Source organism: Rhinolophus sinicus, chromosome 13 (genome assembly GCF_057876585.1).
Source record: "Rhinolophus sinicus isolate RSI-liver-muscle chromosome 13, RSI-T2T, whole genome shotgun sequence".
NCBI classification, from domain to species: domain Eukaryota; kingdom Metazoa; phylum Chordata; class Mammalia; order Chiroptera; family Rhinolophidae; genus Rhinolophus; species Rhinolophus sinicus.
This window is the reverse complement of record NC_142513.1, coordinates 15,325,056-15,344,255: the sequence shown is the minus strand read 5'-3', so window position 1 is coordinate 15,344,255 and position 19,200 is coordinate 15,325,056. Positions and strand designations below refer to the sequence as shown.

Here is a 19,200-nt window from a genome sequence, read left to right as displayed (position 1 = left end):
CTTTTAAGGGACTGTCACCTCGTTTCATGGTACTCGCTATCTAAAAGCCAAGGAGGCCACCAGGAAGGTCACATGAATGGATAGATGGATAATGAGCATTCATTCATTCGTCCATTTATAACCAATATTGATTAAGCACCCATACATGTGTCAGGTGCTTTTCTGGGCCCTGAGGTTATTACATCAGTGAAAAAGTCTCACATTTCTAGGTTAATGGGACGGGAGTGGGGAAGAGACAATAAGCCAATGAATAAATAAGCCTGTATTTACCAAGTTGTGGTGAGTGCTATGAAGACAAGTAAGCTGGGTGAGGAGGACAGGGGAATGGAGTGTATTTTACACACAGTGGTCAGGAAAAGCCTGATAAGGTTATGTCTGAGCAGAGACCTGAGGCAAGAACCCTGGTATCCAGGGAACAGAGTTCTAGGCAAATGCAAAGGCACTGAGGCTAGCATATGCGTGAAGTTTGTAGGGCACAGCAAAGAGCGCCACCCAGCACAGCTGGGGGTGAGGAGAAGGAGGTAGTCTCGCAGGCCATGGCAGGGACTTCAGATTTTACTTTAAAACAAGAAGATACTGGAGCGCTCTAAGCAGAGGATCTAACTTACTTTTTTAAAAGATCACAAAGGAAACACAAGTTCTTACTCGTAAAAATAAAACAAATAGATATCTCTCATAATCTATTTATACGTGAAAAAATACAATTAAACAATCTTATGCTATAGTAGCATTTTTGTAGGAAAAAAATACTTATCCATGGGAACAGAAGACTAGAAAGATAAATACCAAACTGGTTTACTATGGTTTGTGGGATTGTGGGGGTTTTTTCTTAGGCTTTTCTTTGTTTTTCTAGTTTTCTGCCTTAAACATGAATTACTTTTGTAATTTTTTAATGTTATCTTAAAGGAAAAAACAACAACAACAACATTCCCACCATGAGACTGCCTTAGTCTGAAATCTTACTTACGAAAAAAAACAAAACAAAACATGAAACAGGGGAAACATTTTTCTCCAAAAATTACCCCGCTGCCCCTGCAATGTTTGCCTGTTGGGAAGCACTGCACAAATCAAGCGCTGTTCAAGGTACCAAGGTCAAAACACCAACTTGGTTAATATGTTTATCATTACATAGTAGCTCTGTCCTCTAAAGCAAGTTTGATACCATCTTTCCAAGGCAGCAATAGAAGGCCCTTTTCATTAATTTCCTAAGACTCTTTGATACTACCTTGCTGCTTCTGGATTTTTCCACTGTATGTCTCTTAGAAACAAATTAAGCCCAAATAAATTGTTCCAGCTAATGAAGTGTGCTTTTGGCTCTTTCCCCCGTGGTTCAGAATTATCCGACAAAACACCAAATTGTTTTAGGGCGCATTTTCTCTTAGTTTTGAAATATTGCAATACGAAGTTACTACAAATAAAGAGCATCAAGATAACAACATTTAAAAAATGTATAAAATGGGAACTACTGTAATCCTGTATTAAATTGAGGGTGTGTGGAGGTCTCGTGAATAAATATACTATGTGTTCACATAACACAGATAAAAACAGAAAGGAGTATACCTCCCCTCCCCATCACAGAACAGTTTCTCACAGTGAAGCTCAGGGCAATCACTGCTCAGAAATGCAAACCACGCAGCTCAAAATGATTCAAACTCTCAAACCCTTTCTACCTGAGTACTTCCAACAGGCTTCTCTGAATAAAAATCCCAAACTGGTACCAGGTCTGACAAGCCCCAAACTGCGCTCCCACGCCACTTGCGGCAGCCGGGAACCCAGCGCCCAGGTTTACTGTTTTCGCGTGAGCAAACAAGGGTCCCAGGATTCAGGATCCTACTGTACCCCGATGGGTCGAGTCCGGGTTCAGCTGCCTCCCTAGCCGAGCTGACGCTCTTCAGACCACAGGCAGGGGCTGGCCTGTACCCACAGGACCGAATGGGCCCGCGGAGTTAGAGCAAGTGGCTCTGGCCGCCCAGCACCTCCCCCCCCCCCCCCCACGTCAGTCGGACCGTCCTCCGCGCTCCCCTCCAGCTCTCCGGCGCACACGCAGCGCTTCCCACCCGGCGGACCCTAGGACACGCACCCTCACACGGTCAGGCGGGCATCTGCGGACCCCCCGCTTCCCCTCCACAACCCCCTTGTTGCTTTTTGCGCAGCTCTGTGGCCCGGGATGGCTACGCTGACCCCCAAGATCGGTGGCACCACAAGCCCCCAGGACGCCCGCGCCTGGAGCTGGGGGCGGGGGTGATGACAGATGGGCGGAAGGCGGGGTCTCGGGGGGAAGGGGCGGAGCCTCCCAGCATGGGGGTGCTGGCGGCTGACAGAAAGACCCGGGGCAGCGGGCGGGAGGGGTTGGTGTGCACTGCGGGCTGGGCCGGGGGTCAGGCGTGGCGGGAAGCAGCTCGCACAAACACAGGGGGCTGACAGGCAGAGACACACACAGACACGGGGGCTGACAGTGGCGGGGGCACACGGGGCTGACGGGCCGCGGCGGGCGCTCACCTGGCAGCTGCGGCGGCGGCGGCCCCCGTAGCTGGGCCGCTCTCCCTGCGCTCCGAGCCTCCCTCCCGGCGGGTGGCCGGCCGGCCGGCGCAGGCCCCGCTGAGGCGGCGGCGGCGACGCCGGAGCCGCGGACTGCTGAGCGGCGGGGACGCAGCTGCACCAACCGACTCCGGGCCGCTCGACTCGGCTCGGCTCGGCGGCGCTCGGAAGCGCTCGGCTCCGCTCGGCCCCGTTCGGCTCGGCTGGGGCGTGGCCCGAGGCCCCCCGCCCAAGTCGCCTCTGGCGCCCGGGGGGCGGGGCTTTCGTGCGGGCGCGAGCCCCCTGACGTCGCGGAGAGCGGACCTTGTCCCGGGCGCATGCGCGGGCGCCGGTCATGCTTTTACCCATGTGGAACCTGAAGGGGGTGGGGAAGAAGGGGACGGGGGCGGATGCTGTGTCCCCAGAGGTTCCCGGCTTTTGTAGTCCATATCCTGGTCTTTCTAGAGGACCACCTAAGGAAGGCCACGCCAGGCGACACTTTCAAAAGGATGTAGGCAGGACAGGGACCAGGGGCCAGAGGCCATCCCCTCTCACCCCCTACCCCAGTCTAGTGTTTCCCAGGATGCATCACCTGGGAGTCAGCCTTTCTTTTATCCCACCAACTATTCACTGCAGTTTTGAAGCTTTTCTATTTCCTAACAACAACTTCTGATAACTGCTTTCCTAACATTACATCTTCAGGTATTTGAGAACTTGAGAGTATCAGTGAGCCGTCTCAGGTACAATAAATAACGCTGTTCTTTCTCCACGGGCTCTATTTGTAACGTGTAATACCTGGGATGGGAGTGGGCCCTTTTCTGAGTTTGTCATACGTTCCAGGCACCAGTTTTGTTATGGAGCCCAAACCTATAGCAAATACGCTCAGTGGTCCCCGCATTTAGAATTTAGTGATTAATAAACAGCAAGATCTCTGCAGTCTGACATAACTGCGTTGGAATCCCAGGTCTGCATTATCCTGGCAGATTAACAAGTGGCTGAGTGACTTTGTACATGCTATTTAATCTCTCATCCATAAAAGGGCTATGAAAATATTAGTAACCAAGACAATAGGAATGATTGAAAGGATTAAATGACAGCACACGTGAAGTTTTCTGCACGGTGCCTGCTGTTCAGTAAGTAAGGCTGACTTTAACTTCGGGTTGCATGTAACCTTCAGATCCTGAAAACCCGTGACCATGTATATATATGCGTACATAAGTACTGAGCAATATGTCAAACTTCACATGTCCAAAGCCAAACTGGAATTGCCCGTCAGCTTGCTCCTTTGCCGCCTTCCCCACCTCAGTTAATGTCAATTCCATCCTTCTGGTGGCTCAGGACAAACCACTGGAATCATCCTTGATCCCTCTCTTCCTGTCATATCCCACATGCAATCCAGCAGCAAAGTTCGTCAGCTCTACCTTTAAAGTAGCCTCATTTGAGCCCTCATCCTCTTTCCTAGAATATTGCAATGACCTGCTACCTCTGCTCCCTGAATCCACTCTGCTCTCACAGAGCTTGTTCTCAAGCAGCCTAAGTCAAAACATGTTTCTTCTCTACAGCCTTCAGTGGCTTCCCACCTCACTCACAGCAAAAACCAAAGGCTTTTTTTCAAGGGCCTCCGAGATTCTATATCATCTGCTCTCCTCCCCTCCCCCACCACTTTAACTGCATCTCCTTCCACTCTACCCCCTCACTCCATTCCAGCCACACCAGCTGTCTTCCTGCTCCTGGAACATGCAGGCTCACTTTTACCTCAGGACTTTGCACTTGGTGTTTCTTCCCCCAAGAAAGGTATGTGCCCTTACTCCAAATATCTACTCAAAAGTCACCTCCTCAGGAAGACCTTCTCAGACAACTCTACTAAAAATATCAAATCCCAACCCTAATCACTTGCTCTCCCTTCGTGCTGCTTTATTTTCCCTCATAGCCCTTATGACCTGAATATCATCTGTAATGTCCCAAGGGCAGAAACTTTGTGTTCTAGCATCTGGAACATGGCCTGACATAGTCAGGTACTCAATAAATATTTCTTGAATGAATAAAAGTAGACATGGGATATATTGTTCCAATTAACCTCATTTACTCAAACTTCTGAGCACCTATTCCAATCCAGGTATTATGGGACACATAGATAGACAAGGCACTCTCCTGACCACTGAGAGACTCAGTATTTCAGAGAAGACACCCAGGTAACAAAGTACTTCTGGAGGAAAACACATAACACTAGATAGATGTGCCAACTGCTTTGGGAAGCAGAGAGAGAGACATAATTAATACTATATAGGAGAGTGTGGAAAGGCTTCCAAGAGGAGGTGACATTGGGTTAGGTCTAAAAAATTAATAAGGAGGAGACTCCAGGCAGAGGAAGCAGCATGCACTTAATACCAGTGTCAGGAGGTATGTCACAAATCATGCTTACCTGAGGTTGAAAATTATTTTTCTTTAAAAAAAAAATTTAAGTAGATTCCAGGTGTTCCCTATAATAATGTCATCTGCACTCACATTCTGATGAGCTTTCTCAAGCAGGAAAGGAACTGCCAGAAGTACAGTTGATACAATAGAATTACAACCTGACTTTATTTTATTGGAATGAGCTACACCTGTGACCTATTTAGGTCAGGGTCCAGAGGCAAAGAACATGTATCAGTTAGGAGTTTGTTGGCTGCAAGTACCAGTAATCCATCAGGCCAATTTAAGGAAAATAAAAGGGGGACTTACCTTAAACTTTTGGGGGAAGAAGGGGAGGAGTCTCTCAGGCCAAGGGGGAGAACCCAGCTGGACTTCTGGATGAATGGGACCAGAGCAAGGTTTACCTGTAAGATTCTCTCTGCAAACTTGTTTTCTTTGCTTCTAGATAACACAATGGGAAATATGTCTGCCAACCACTCCCAAGTACATGACACAATTCCAGGTACCCAGAGAAAGACTAAAATCCCTAATCATTCCAATTTCCAAATCCCAGAGAAGAGGCTCTCGTTGCTACAATTTGAGTCAGGTGCCACCCCACTCCCCACCACGGATAATTATGTCCAGCTTACAGGTGATGTAGTTCACCAGGAACCCACCTCTGTGGATCAAGACCACAAAAAAGGAAATTGTTGTGAGTTGAGGAGATATCCTAACCATTGATTTCATTTAATGGGAAAATAGAACCATTGGTTTCACTTACGGGAAAAACCTGAGAAACATTTGATTGTGACACAGGAGATGATTATTGAGTTTCTGTGTAGTTGGGAGGCCTATTTTTAGGTAACAATCAAAACAGGAAGTTGTTTTTTCCCCCAACAAAAAGTGGACCAAAACTGGGGTGGTCTCCATGAGCCCTCGGTAGTGGGTATTCTGATGACCTCCTGTGGTAGTTGACGTGAATGCTCGCCAACGATTTCAAGTTTGCTTCCCAGACACATGACAGGATTGTGTTATACTTCCTTACAGCTTGGAGTCAGGAATGACCATGTTACTTGCTTTTACTGTAGTCAATAAAGGATGAGTAGAAGTATGTCACTCCCAGGTCCAAATTTTAAGAACTAGCAACAGCAATAGACGATGTTTGAGAGAGTGATCGCTCCATCAGTCTGGGTCCTGAAGTGAGAAAACATGGAATAATGCCCTAGGTGACCCACAGTGGACACGCAGTATAAGCAAGACATAAAGTTTTGCTGTTATGTAAACAAGATTGGGGCTTATTTTTCACCACAGCAACATCTAGCCTATCTTGACAGATGCATTTTCCTGACATCCAGGCCATCTCCCCATTGTACAGCGTTGAGACAATTTGAGAGGGATGGACCCCGTCTCCTACACGTGGGTGTGGACCCTGACTGTTCTAAGCCAGTTGAAGTAATCTCATCCACCTTGTATTGACTGCTCCAGGGATAGCCCTATTACCCCAGCCTACATCTATCAATACCCAACATTCATCTCATCACAATAATTGCATAAAACCCTCACCATCTCTTGGGATGTCAGGAAGGAACCATTTGCTGTTGGCAGCTGTTTTGTAACCATGAGGAGAGCCAGCCTAAAGATGAACCTAACATATGGAATCGGGAAAGGCAGAAAGAATTGAAGAGAAACAGAGCTGGAGCACTGATCAAGGCCCACCTGAGCCCATCTACCAAATACAGTTACATAAATCAATAAATCATCTTTATTTTTTATTTTAATTTGAGTAGGATTCTCTATTATACTTGAAACCAAAAGCATTCTAACAATGGCTGTTTACTGCACAGCTCTGGGTAGTAGACAGTGCTATAGACTCATAGGTGGGAACAAGTCTGAGCTTTGAACTACAGGAAGAGAAGCTGAAAATTCTACCCGATTGATATGACAGCTCTTTTTCAAGAATGAGTAGCATAATGCAGGCGGAGCTCAGAGAAGGAACAGGATGTGGCCTGACGTCAGAGCCTGTCTTCTGCCAGTCCTCACAGCTGGGGTTCTGCTGCTTCCATGTGCAGGCGTAGGCCAGGCCAGGCCAGCCCAGGACCTGAGCCAGGCGAGATGGGCAGGAGCCCCAATCCTCCACAGGGTGGGGCTTAGAGTCACATCTTGTTTTATAAATATGCAGTTTCTGCTGGACCAGAGATGAGCTTGAGTGTCCAGCTCAAGGCATTGTCTGTCCCTACCCACCACTCTCATTCCCAATACATTTGTATTGTGCACCTACCATGTACCTGGCCTTCTGTTAGGTTCTGGGTATGCAGCAGCGAATAAAACCAGAGACCCTCACAGAGCTTCACTCTAATAAGTCAGGCAGACATTGGTCAAGTAATCAAAAACATAAAGCTTACATGGTGCTGGTACCATGAGATCCAGAAATAGGAAGCTCTGGCCTACAGATATTTAGGGAAACAGTAAGTGTGAGATCTAAAGGGGAAAATTGGGGTGAAATTAGATGTATTAGTCTGCTTGGACTGCCGTAACAAAATAACATAGACCAGGTGGGTTAAACAACAGCAGTTAATTTTCTCAGTTTTTGAGGCTGGAAATACAAGATCAAGGTTCCAGCCAATTTGGTTTCTGGTGAGGCCACCTTCTTGCTACGTCCTCATATGGCCTTTCCTCAGTAAGCGTGAGCTCCCTGTGTCTCTTCTTACGACACTAATCCTACTGGCTCAGGGCACAACCCTTATGACCTCATTTAACCTTAATTATTTCCTTACTCCAAACACAGTCACAATGGGGGTTAGGGCTTCACCATATGAATTTTTCAGGGACATATACATTGAGTCCATACCATTAGGTAGATAGGGAAAAGAAGCGTGCTCTCCGTAGAAGGAACAGCACATGCACAGCCTGGTGGCAGTCAAGGGTACATGGCGATTTAAACTGGGTGGCAGTCAAGGGTACATGGCGATTTTCTTCTTTAAATCAGAAGAAACATGAACAATGAGGTTGATAATGGGAGGAGATGAGGTTGGAGAGGTGGCCAGTGGCCAGATCAAGTCATGGTAATAATTTGAGACATCCTAAGAGCAATGGGACTTTATGGAATGACCTGAGTAGGGACAACATGCTACGTGGAGAACAGACTGGGTTGGCTCAGAGTGATGCAGGGAGAACAATAATGAAACTGCCTCTAGTGTCCAGGCTCAGCCTAGGCCACATACGTAGGTACTGGTTGGCCTGGTGGAGGCCAAGGTACAGGCCCAAGAAAGAGAACCTACTTCTGGCCCAGGTGAACAGAAGCCTTGGACTGCTGAGTCACCCCCGGTCACATTCTCAGCTTCTCTGTAGTCCTGGCTTCTCCCCTGCTGTGCTCTACCTGGGAGACCCTGTACCATATAGGGCTGGGCCTCCGCAGGGACAGCCCATCCCTGAGGCAGGTTCGGTTTCCCTAGCCCTAGTCTGGCACAGCCTGCCTTCCTCCTTTTCCCACGAAGAACCACAATATAAAGTTCAACAAGCTGCCCCCTGACCCAATACCAATCCAACAACTGCCCATCCCTTCTCCAGACTCCTCAGTGAGACACTCAAGTCTTCAGCCAACAAAACTCTTTATACTTTACTTTAATCAAGGGTTCTGAAGAGCTTTCAGAAAAGATGTGAACGGGAAGTGGTCCATTCCTTTCACAGCTGCAGCCTGGTTTCAAGTCCTTGGAGTGTTCTAGATAACCTCACACTCTGAATACAGATTAAAGGGGTCCTGAAGTGTGAGCATTCCCAAGGGGCCAAATGAAAAACGAAAAATTTTTTAAATGTTTTTTTTCAAATCTCTTTGGGAAAAGTTTACATCAGTCTAACCTTTACATTTTTCTACATTTGTCTCAAATGTACTGCAATGCCTAATGGACAGTCAAATATAGCCAGACACAAATGGAGACAAGACACCAAAAGAAAAAATGAGTAAAACAACAAAGAAATAGATTCATAGGGATGCTAAAGGTAGGAGATTATCAGACACAGACCAAAAGCCAACCACACTTATTACATTCGAGGAGATAAAAGCCAAGCTTTGACAAATCAAAATCATGAGCTAATTCTTCACAACCATTAGAATGGCTATTATCCAAAAAAGAAAAGAAAAAGAAAATAACAGGTGTTAGATGTAGATGTGCAGAAATTGGAACCCCTGTGCATTATTAGTGAGAATGTAAAATAATGCAACTGCTGTAGAAAACAGTATGATGGCTCTTCCAAAAAGCAAACATTCAAACAAAACAAACAAACTCATAGACACAGACAACAGTATGGTGGTTACCAGAAGGGAAAAGGGGGAGGGGAAGTATGAAGAGGGTAAAGGGGTTCAAATATATGGTTACGGAAGGAGACTAGACTTTGGCTGGTGGGCACACAATGGTGTATACAGATGGTATATTATAAAGTTGTACATCTGAAACTTATATGATGTTATTAACCAAAGTTACCCCAATAAATTTAAATAAAAATGGAAAAAATGCAAAAAAAAAATAAAAAAAATTAAATATAGACTTATCAAATGATCCAGGATTTCTACTTCTAGGTATACGAGGTCAGACAATTAAGTTTGCAAACTTGTTGCAACAATGTTGCTAACCTTTTTTTGATATCAAAGGGATTATTCATTATGAATTTGTACCAACAGTTAACCAAGTTTCCTATTTGGAAGTGTTGAAAAAGTTGCGTGAAAAACTTAGACAACCTGAACTTTTTGCCAACAATTCATAGCTCTTGCATCACGACAATGCACCAGCTCACATGGCACTGTCTATGAGGGAGCTTTGAGCCAGTAAACAAATAACTGTGTTGGAACACCCTCCCTATTCACCTGATCTGGCCCCCAATGACTTCTTTCTTTACCCAAGATAAAGAAAATATTGAAAGGAAGATATTTTGATGACATTCAGGACATCAAGGGTAATATGACGACAGCTCTGATGGCCATTCCAGAAAAAGAGTTCCAATACTGCTTTGAAAGATGGACTAGGCACTGGCATCGGTGCATAGCTTCCCAAGGGGAGTACTTCAAAGATGACCGTAGTGATATTCAGCAATGAGGTATGTAGCACTTTCTAGGATGAGTTCACGAACTTAATTGTCCAAACTCCTATACCCAAAAGAATCTAAAGTAGGAACTCGAACAGACATTTGTACACCCATGTTCATAGCAGCATTATTCACAGTAGCCAAAAGGTGAAAGCAATGCAAATGACAATTACCATTATAGGTAAGACGAAAACTCCCAGAATGAAGTATGGAGAGACAAAGAGATAGAAAATATAGGAGAAGGTAAGAGACATACAGGGTACAGTGAGGGTAATGTACAGTTTCATTAGAGTCCCAGAAAGAGAAAAGAGAGAGAATGAGACAGAAGCAATATTTGAAAAGGCAATGTCTGAGAATTTTCTAGAACTTAGGAAAGACATCAAGTCATAAGTTGAAGATGCCAAATAAATCTACACCCAGATACATTATGGCAAAACCATAGAAAACCAAAGACATATCCAGTTGGTCTAATACAAAAGTAATTTGAGTCCCAGAAAAGGAGAGAGTGGAAAGAAAAAGATATTTGAAGAGATTATAGTTGAAATTTTTTCAAAATTAATGAAAGATATGCACAAATTCAAGTTCAGATAATAAATACATGAAATATAATAAATATAAAGAAAACCATATCTTAGACAGAACATAGTTAAACTATTAACAATCAAAGATAAAATCTTAAAAGCAGGGGCTGGCCCGGTGGCTCAGGTGGTTAGAGCAATATGTTCCTAACTCCAAAGGCTGCCAGTTCGATGCCCACATGGGCCAGTGGGCTCTTAACCACAAGGTTGCCAGTTCAATTACTCGAGTCCCGCAAGGGATGGTGGGCAGCACCCCCTGCAACTAAGACTGAACATGGCACCTTGAGCTGAGCTGCCACTGAGCTCCTGGATTGCTCAGTTGGTTGGAGCGCATCCTCTCAACCACAATGTTGTTGGTTCGACTCCCGGAAGGGATGGTGGGCTGCGCCCCCTGCAACTAGTAACGGCAACTGGACCTGCAGCTGAGCTGTGCCCTCCACAACTAAGACTGAAAGGACAACAACTTGAAGCTGAATGGCACTCTCCACAACTAGGATTGAAGGGATAATTTGACTTGGAAAAAAAGGTCCTGGAAGTACATACTGTTCCCCAGTAGAGTTCTGTTCCCGTTCCCCAATAAAAATCTTAAAAAAAAAAAAAAAAAAAAAGAAATACCATTAACAGAGTGAAGAGGCAAGCCACAGATGAGAAAGATTTGCAATGCACATAACTGACAAAGGGTTTATATCCGGAATATATTAAAAAAAAAGAGCAACAGAAAAATGGGCAAGAACACACTCTTCACTTCACTTCACACAAAGAGAATCCAAATGGCCAATAAACATATGAAAGGTGCTTAGCCTCATTAGTAATCAAGGAAATGAACCAGAGTGAACAACTACTACAGACGCAACAGATGGCTAAAAGTACAAAGTCTGACAGTGCCAACTGCTGAGGAGAACTGTTGCTGAATGGACAAGGGGAGCTCTTAACACATTGCTGGGGGCGGAAAGTTATAATCATTTTGGAAAACAGTTTGGAATTACTATTTAAAGTTAAGCATGAGCATTCCTATTACCCAGCAAATATGCTCCAAAGTATATACCTAAGAGAAATAAATGCCCAGGTAGAACAGTAGACCTGTACAAGAATGTTCACAGCAGCATTATTTATGATAGTCTCAAGTTGGAAACAACCCAAAGGTCAATCAGTAGTAGAAGGGATAAATTAATAGGGGTATAGTCACTCAACAGAATGCTATATATCGCACTAAAAGTGAATGGGCTACAGTTGCACGCAACTCTTATAAATAACGTGCAGTGAAAGAAGCCAGACACAAAACACTTAATGACTGCCTTTATATAAAACCCATAACCAGACAAAACTAAACATACCCCAACCCCCACAATCTTTCACCACTTCCTGTACTCATGAGCTACATGAAGAGTGGTAATAAAAGATGGATTTGAAAACAAGTTGGGGAAGCACTCTTTTGTCCCCAGCCACAGCCAGCCCCCTGCTGAAATAGTTCCTGTTTGGAGGGGTGATGAGAAAATGGTCCTGGAAGTGAGCTGAAAAGAAAACAGAAGAGTCAGACATCTCTTCTGTGGGAGTCCATTGTGATGACCTCTGTGACATTTTAATAAAGTCACTCAAAGTAAAGGGACCATAATAACAAATTTCTAGTGTGTTAAACCTTCTTCAGAGACTTGGAGACCATGATATGGAACAACAGGTATGAGCAGTTTCTGAGGTGCCAGGCAAAATGGGGCCACACAGTTTTCACAAGACTCCCAACAACAAACATAAGTTTGGTATATGTTCCTCCAGTTTTTTCAGTGTATCTGAACATTTTTTGTTATTATAAATATGGGATTATATTACACATACAGTTAAACTTAAAAAAACAACAAAACTTAATGTTATGTTAGGTTAAAATTTTAACACATATAGATCTACTTCACATGTTGGGGGGTGATGGATATATGTATTATCTTTATTGTGGTGATGGTTTCATGGGTGTCCACACATGTCAAAACTCAAATGTACATTTTAAATGTGTGTGGTTTATTTTATGTCTGTCATACCGCAGTAAAACTGGAAAAGTATTGTGCTTTAAATCTCTCTTACTATTTTCCCCACTCAGCACAGTAACTTCCATCCAGACTGTTGTGTACATCTAATGCGTAGCCTCTCATTACTGTGTAGAAATAAACTATAAAACAAGCAGGTAGTTCTCAGCAAAATGAAGTCTGCCTGGGGCAATCCTTCAGCAGCCAATAACGCTATCAATAAACAACCTCCTCCTTCTCTTCTTATGTATCTGAGCAAACTTCCTTCAAGATACATTTCAAGGAGACTGCTGAATGCCGTGCCGTAGGCAGACTTCATTTTACTGAGAACTTCGTGCTTACTTTACAGAAGGGCTGAGCACGTTTCCATGGCTGCCCGTTGGGCGTGAGCGTTCCCAGTGTCTTCACTTGGTTTCTGACCCCTCACACTGCAACGACACAGAGGGCATGGACTCTGGTTCCTCGTGTCCCCTTCGACGTGCTATTGATGTCATGGTTGTGACTCGTGATTCTTCAGGCTGTGGTACACCACTGTGGCCATTCCCTTGCTGCTTAACCGAGGGAATCTCTACTTTTACTGTGTTGTTTTTTTTAATCATGCTTTTGGGGATGGGTGCAGGTTAGAGACAGGAGCCCAAAAGCCTGTCTTTCCGGGGCACTCCCTGGCCGCCTTCACAGGTCCCACCTACATGAAGGAACTGGGCCTGGGTGCTTAGCCAGTGTTTTAAGCTGCAAAGAATGCAGTGACTCAGCTGGTCGCTCAGGGACACCTCCATGAATAACGCCGCAGGGAAGGAAGTCATTACACAGACAGCTGGGCTGTAAAAAACAAAAATACTCCACACACCAAACTCTAGGGTGGCTGGGTGTCCCATGACTCAACGGGACTGCTTCTGCCATGTGGCACACAGCTCTGGATATGTGGCACATAACCCTCAGCCACTGCTGGCTGGTCCTCTGAGCCGCTTGGAAAGCTGATTGGGTGGGGACCCCAGGAAAATCCGTGACTGCCTTCTGTCTCCACCCTCTCTGCTCTGCCCATTGCTTCCCCCATCATCTCCCTTCGTTCTCTTTGCTCTTTCCTCTTTTATCCTCTTGCCCTTAAAAAAAGAAAAAAGAAAAAGAAAAAAAGAAGCTTGAATTTAGTATTTCACAACTGCTGGAGACTTGGCAAAGACACAGTAAGGTCAAAACACTGGCAACCTAGTGAGTCGGGCAGATACCATCAGTCGTATACTGGAGAAAGTGGTCAGAGGGAGATATACAGCAACAAGGGCTAGAGACTTCAAGGTAGAGGCAGTGCAGACAGTCACTCACTAGTCTTGATTGGAGACCTACTATGTGCCAGACGCCATTCTTGGGATAGATCAGTGAAGACAGATCAAATGTCTTGTCATCCTGGGGCTACATTCTCGTGGGGGGAGACAAACACCAAATATTATACATGAGTCAATTATATAGCATGTGAGAAGGTGATTAGAGCTACTGGAAAAGATTAGAACAGGGAAAGGTAGATGGGAGGGGTCAGGGTAGAAAGGTACATCTGAGTTGTCTTGAGGTGGGTGAGAGAGTGAGCCATGTGGGGTGTCTGGGGAAAGAGCATTCTAGGCAGAGGAAACCACCAGGGCAAAATGGGGGAATGTGTCTGGTGTGCTTGAGGACCCAGGAGGAGGTGAATGTGGCAGGTGCAGTGAGTGATGGGGAGCTGAGTGGGAGAAGAGAGCAGAGAAGTGGGAGGTGTGAGACTGAGCCACTGGAAGGTTTTGAGAAGACAGCCAACCAGAACTGACTTTGGTTTTAACAGCATCCTGCTGTCACATGGCTTTGAACTCTGAGAGTTCAATGCAAGAGGAGTACAAAATAAAACCATTAATTGCGATGATGGTTTCATGGGTATCCATCTACACATGTCAAAACTCAAATGCACAGTTTAAATATGTGTGGTTTATTGTACGTCAGTCATACCTCAGTTAAACTGCTTTAAATCTCTTTTACAGTTTTCTCCACATAACACTGTAAGTTCCATCCAAGCTGCTGTGTGCATGTCTAATTCATAGCTTCTCACTGCTGTGTAGAAAGAAGTCTTGCTGAAGATGTAGAATTTTATGAAGTTGATAAGCATGAGGTTGGGAACAGCTGGAATCATAAAAAGTATTGGCAGACGAGGGTATGGCAGTGTTAAAAAAGGACAGTCTCAGGGCAGGAGTTTCAAAAGAATGATTTAAGTAAAGGGTAAGAGAAGCCATTAGGAAAACCAAAGGAGCCCAGAATTAATTTTTGGATAGCTGTGCTTTTTGGAAAATACAATGCTACATAAACAATGTCATACCATGCAATGATGTGATCCATACCTTGCACTCAAATAATTTATTCTTGGGTCACACTAAAAATTAGGATAGGGTGGCATGCATAACCAAAATTTTACTAAGTATAAAATTTTGATCAGTATACTTAAGTTAATAATTGGTTCCCTTTTCTTCATATGGAACAATGGTTGCTACTCTAACAGGTTGTTATAAAGATAAAATAAGAGCCTTCACTCACTAACACATGTAACTAATACTTATTGTGGGTTTTCTTTTGTGTACCAGGCACCAAGTGAAGCTCTGGGATACAGTGGTGAGCAAAAAGTGCCCTCATGAAGACAGCTTTCATCAAATAGTATATGGAAAGTGTCACATAAAGCACTAAGATTAAAAGATACGTGATGCTATGAGAGCCTATGTAAGGGAGAGTCAACCTAGCGAAAAGGTGTAATAGTTAGCTATTGCTGTGTAACAAGTCACTACAAACTTAAAGGTTTTGAACAATGTATGTGTATTATCTCACAGTTTCTGTGAGTCAGCAGTCTGGCCACGTCTTAGTTGGGTCTTCTGTTTTGGGACTCAGAAGGCTGCAATCAAGGTGACAGCGAGCTGCTTTCTCATCTGGAGGCTGAACTGGGGAAAAACCCCTTCCAAGCTCATTCAGCTTTCCAAGCGGCTCAGAGGACCAGCCAGCAGTGGCTGAGGGTTATGTGCCACATATCCAGAGCTGTGTGCCACATGGCAGAAGCAGTCCCATTGAGTCATGGGATACCCAGCCACCCTAGAGTTTGGTGTGTGGCCATCCCACACTCACCTTGCCTCACTTTCTATCCACAAGAGTGAACTACCCCCAGGACCTTTGTACAAACTAGTCCTGACACCTGGAACACTGCTGCCACTCTACTTCACCTAACAAATCCAACTTATTTTTCAGGCTTAGAGCTTAGAGCTCTACCTTGGGAAAGCTCTCCTTGACCCCTCACATCTTGCTATGGGCTCCAGGGCTTAGCCCACCTCAGCCTCATCACCTTACATTCCAGTGGCCTGTGTATTCTTCTCTTTCTTTCCCTCCTTCCTCCGCTCCCACCTCCCAGACTGTGCTGTTGGGAGGTGGCTGCAGCGTCTCCAGTGCCTGGCCCTGGGCACGATGCTGGGTGAGATTATAAACATCCTGTCTTGTGGTCCTCTATATCTCATCTCTTAGAACAGCAGGTCTCAAACTCGAGCATGCATCAGAATCGCCTGGTTAGGACAGGGGTGGGGTTATAAAATACAGATGGCTGGGCCCACCCCCGAGTTTCTGATTCAGTAGGTCTGGAGTGGGCCTGAGGGTTTGCATTTCAAACACATTCCCAGGAGCTGCTGCTGCTAGCCCAGGGACCAACTTTAAGAATCACTTTCTTAGAGCACCAGTTTCTTCATTGGTAAGGTAGGATAAGTGCTGTCCCTACTGTACTAGGTTGTGTGAGAATCCAATGAACCAATGCAAATAAAGAACTCAGCAACATGCCTGCACCCAGTAGGGGCACAATAAGTGCTTGCAATTGTTACTGGGAATGGGCAGGAGACGTGCCAAGCAGGGAAAGCAAGAGCAGAGGCGGGAAAGGGTCCAAGCAGGGCAGCTGGGCTGACAGAAGAGCCAAGGCGCAGCACAGCAGCCAGGGAGTCCGTCGCGCTACAGAAGCAGCTGGGAGCCACACACAGTTCTGGAGCAGGGCAGTGACAGGTGGAAGCTGAATGTGGCAATACTGGGCAGGAGGCCGTCGCCGGCAGTAAATCCCACATGCTGGGTTCTCCTTGGCTGGCTGGCCAAGCACTGGGGTGCCAGATGTAGCAAATAAAAATATAGGATATTTGGTTAAATTTGAATTTCAGATAAACAAATGATTCTTTTAGTATAAGTATCTCCCAAATATTGCATGGAAACACACACACACACACCACACCTTATGTTATTTATCTGAAATTCAAATGTAACTGGGCATCCTTTATTTTTATTTGCTAAATCTGACAACCCTAGCCAGATACCAGCCACCTACCCTTCCACCCCCAAGCCTACGTGCTGGAGAGAGTGAGCCCCAGGTTCCTTTGCCTCCTTTTCCACTTTCAATGAAGCCACCAGGAGTGGCTGAAGAATGGTTCCCACAGCCAGTCTTGCTGCCTGTGACAAGTGGTCATAGTTGCAGGCATGGGTTCCAGCAAGAAAGTAGTGAGGCACAGTAAACAATCACCGGGTCTGTGACTTAATGAAGCACAGAAGCCTATCTAGTTCCATAAAGAAAGAAGTGCTACCTATACTCGCGGATTAATCAAGAAACAAACATTTGCCAGCGGTATAGGTCCGCCTGGTGAGGGTACCCATGGAGAGGAGAAAATAGCCTTAACCCCAGAAATGGGCAAACACAAGCATCCATGCTGCGTGCAAGTTCAAAGGACTTGGAGATGGTGATATAAACCACAGGCTAGACCAGGGTGGGCCCTGCCTCGTTCAGCTCATTTGGGTGTTAGGACAAATTATACTATCAGAAGCTGCCCCTGTCTCCCCCACCCCCATAATCACCAAATCTCAGATGAGTCATAGTTCCAGAAAGAAGCCTGTCCAAAACCCAATTTCTGCAACAACCTTTATATCAATTTCTTTTTCTCTAACAAGTAACAATGAAAACAATTTGTGCTCCATTTTAAATATATATATATGTGTGTATGCAATAAACATTATCAAATGCCTAGTGTGTGCCCTGCACCGTGTTCAGCATTTTATTTAGCTCAGTAGTTCTAGCCTTGGCCACACATTACAATCACCTGGAGAAGTTTTTGTTTCGTGTTTGTTTCTATTGCTAGTACCCCAGGCATTAGTATGTACCCAGGATACCGTGATTCCAATGTGAAGCCACAGTTAAGAACCACTGAGTTAGATCATCCTGTTTTATCCTCACAATACAATCGTGCAAGGTAGGTTTTATCTCCATTTTGCAGATGAGGACATTGAGGCTCAAAAAGAGTGACTGTGGCATCTGTAGCCCCAACTTATGACCTCTCCTTCCTCCCTTCCTTCCTTCCTTCCTTCCTTCCTTCCTTCCTTCCTTCCTTCGCTCGCTGGAGCGATTCCCGATGTTTCCAAGTGTTTCACTGTTAAATAGAATAGTTATGCATGATGCTTCCACAGACATGTTGGCAGCCTGGTGCTGCTCTCTGGCCACTTTGAGATAACTCTGCTCCCAACAGGGCTCTCTTCTGAGATACCAGCCAGACACTGCCTGGGTTCAGGACTGATTTTTGCTAAATCAAAGACAACTGAGGTTCCAAGCAGGTCCTGTCATCTTGGGTCACAGAGCAATGTCAGTCACCGCTCACTCCCCACCGCCCCGTACTAAGTCTGGCTCTTGGCCATTGCACCCCACCCCTCCAAGCCTTTCCTCGGTGCCTTCCCCCTTTACAACAAATTCCCTCACCTCCTGAGCCTTCTCAGTACACCTTCTTTGCAGGGGCCGTACATCCTCAAGGCTCTCGGAGAGGTCTTCGATACAGGACAGGCCACGAACCACAGATCCAAAAGGAAAAACCATTCCCTGGCCCGAGCTTCGCCCCGGGGCTCACCGGCCGACTGGTCTTTTTAGAAGTGCGCGCACCTGGGCTCACCTGTCCCAGCCCAGGGGCGCCTGCGGGAGGAAAGGTTGCTCAGCTGGGCAAGAAGGCTGGTCATCACCTGCCCTCTGCTGGCCAGTGGCGGTATTGAGACGGCTGCCGCTCCCCCAGTGCGTCGGAGAGATGGAATGAAGGATAGCGGCAGTCACTGCTCTCCTGCTGTGTGTCAGGCACTGAACTGGGCGCTAGGGTGTAAGGATGAACGCGACGTACACTCACGGAGTCCAAATTCAAACGAGGAGGCAGACAACAACCATATAGTCATTCGAGCAAATATGACGCATATGACACGAGGGTCCTGTCCAGCCTGAGGGATAAGGGAGGTCAGGGAAAGCTGCCCCCGAGGAGGGGACGTTTGAGCGTCACTTCATGTAAAACCGAAAATCCTACGAGGTGGCTTTGACAAATGGGATAAGCCACCTTATTCCCTTTGACAAAGCAGAAAACGGGCTCAGACTGGGGAAACTTACCCAAAGTCACATAGCGAGCCGGAAGTAAAGCCAAGAGTACCAAGGTCCCGGTTTTTCCGCCTCTCCTGGCAGTGGGTCAGGTGGCGGGCCACCCGCAACTTCCACCTAGTACCTCTGGGATGCGGGAAGGCACTGGGGTGGAGCCTGAAGTCTGGCCCCGCCCAGCCTCTATAGGTGAAAGGACAGCCTTGGGCGTGGGGACTGG

At 45.8% G+C, this 19,200-nt stretch overlaps 1 protein-coding gene and 1 long non-coding RNA gene across 3 annotated transcripts in view; both read right to left on the bottom strand.

Moving 5' to 3' along the window:
- Positions 1–2,838, bottom strand: part of ZHX3 (zinc fingers and homeoboxes 3) — a 117,434-nt gene extending 114,596 nt beyond the window's left edge. The window contains 1 exon segment of the mRNA XM_088789126.1: positions 2,500–2,838. The gene's annotated coding sequence lies outside the window, so the exon portion shown is untranslated.
- A 2,844-nt stretch (positions 2,839–5,682) lies between these two features.
- Positions 5,683–19,130, bottom strand: LOC148756022 (uncharacterized). 2 transcript variants are annotated; one of them, XR_016018168.1, is made up of 3 exons: positions 18,996–19,130; positions 18,333–18,832; positions 5,683–6,102 (listed from the first exon to the last, which is right to left on the bottom strand). It is a non-coding gene; the product is annotated as an uncharacterized LOC148756022 (long non-coding RNA). The 2 variants fall into 2 exon arrangements; XR_016018167.1 differs by lacking the exon at positions 5,683–6,102 and adding an exon at positions 11,211–13,674.
- Between the last annotated feature and the right edge of the window lie 70 nt (positions 19,131–19,200).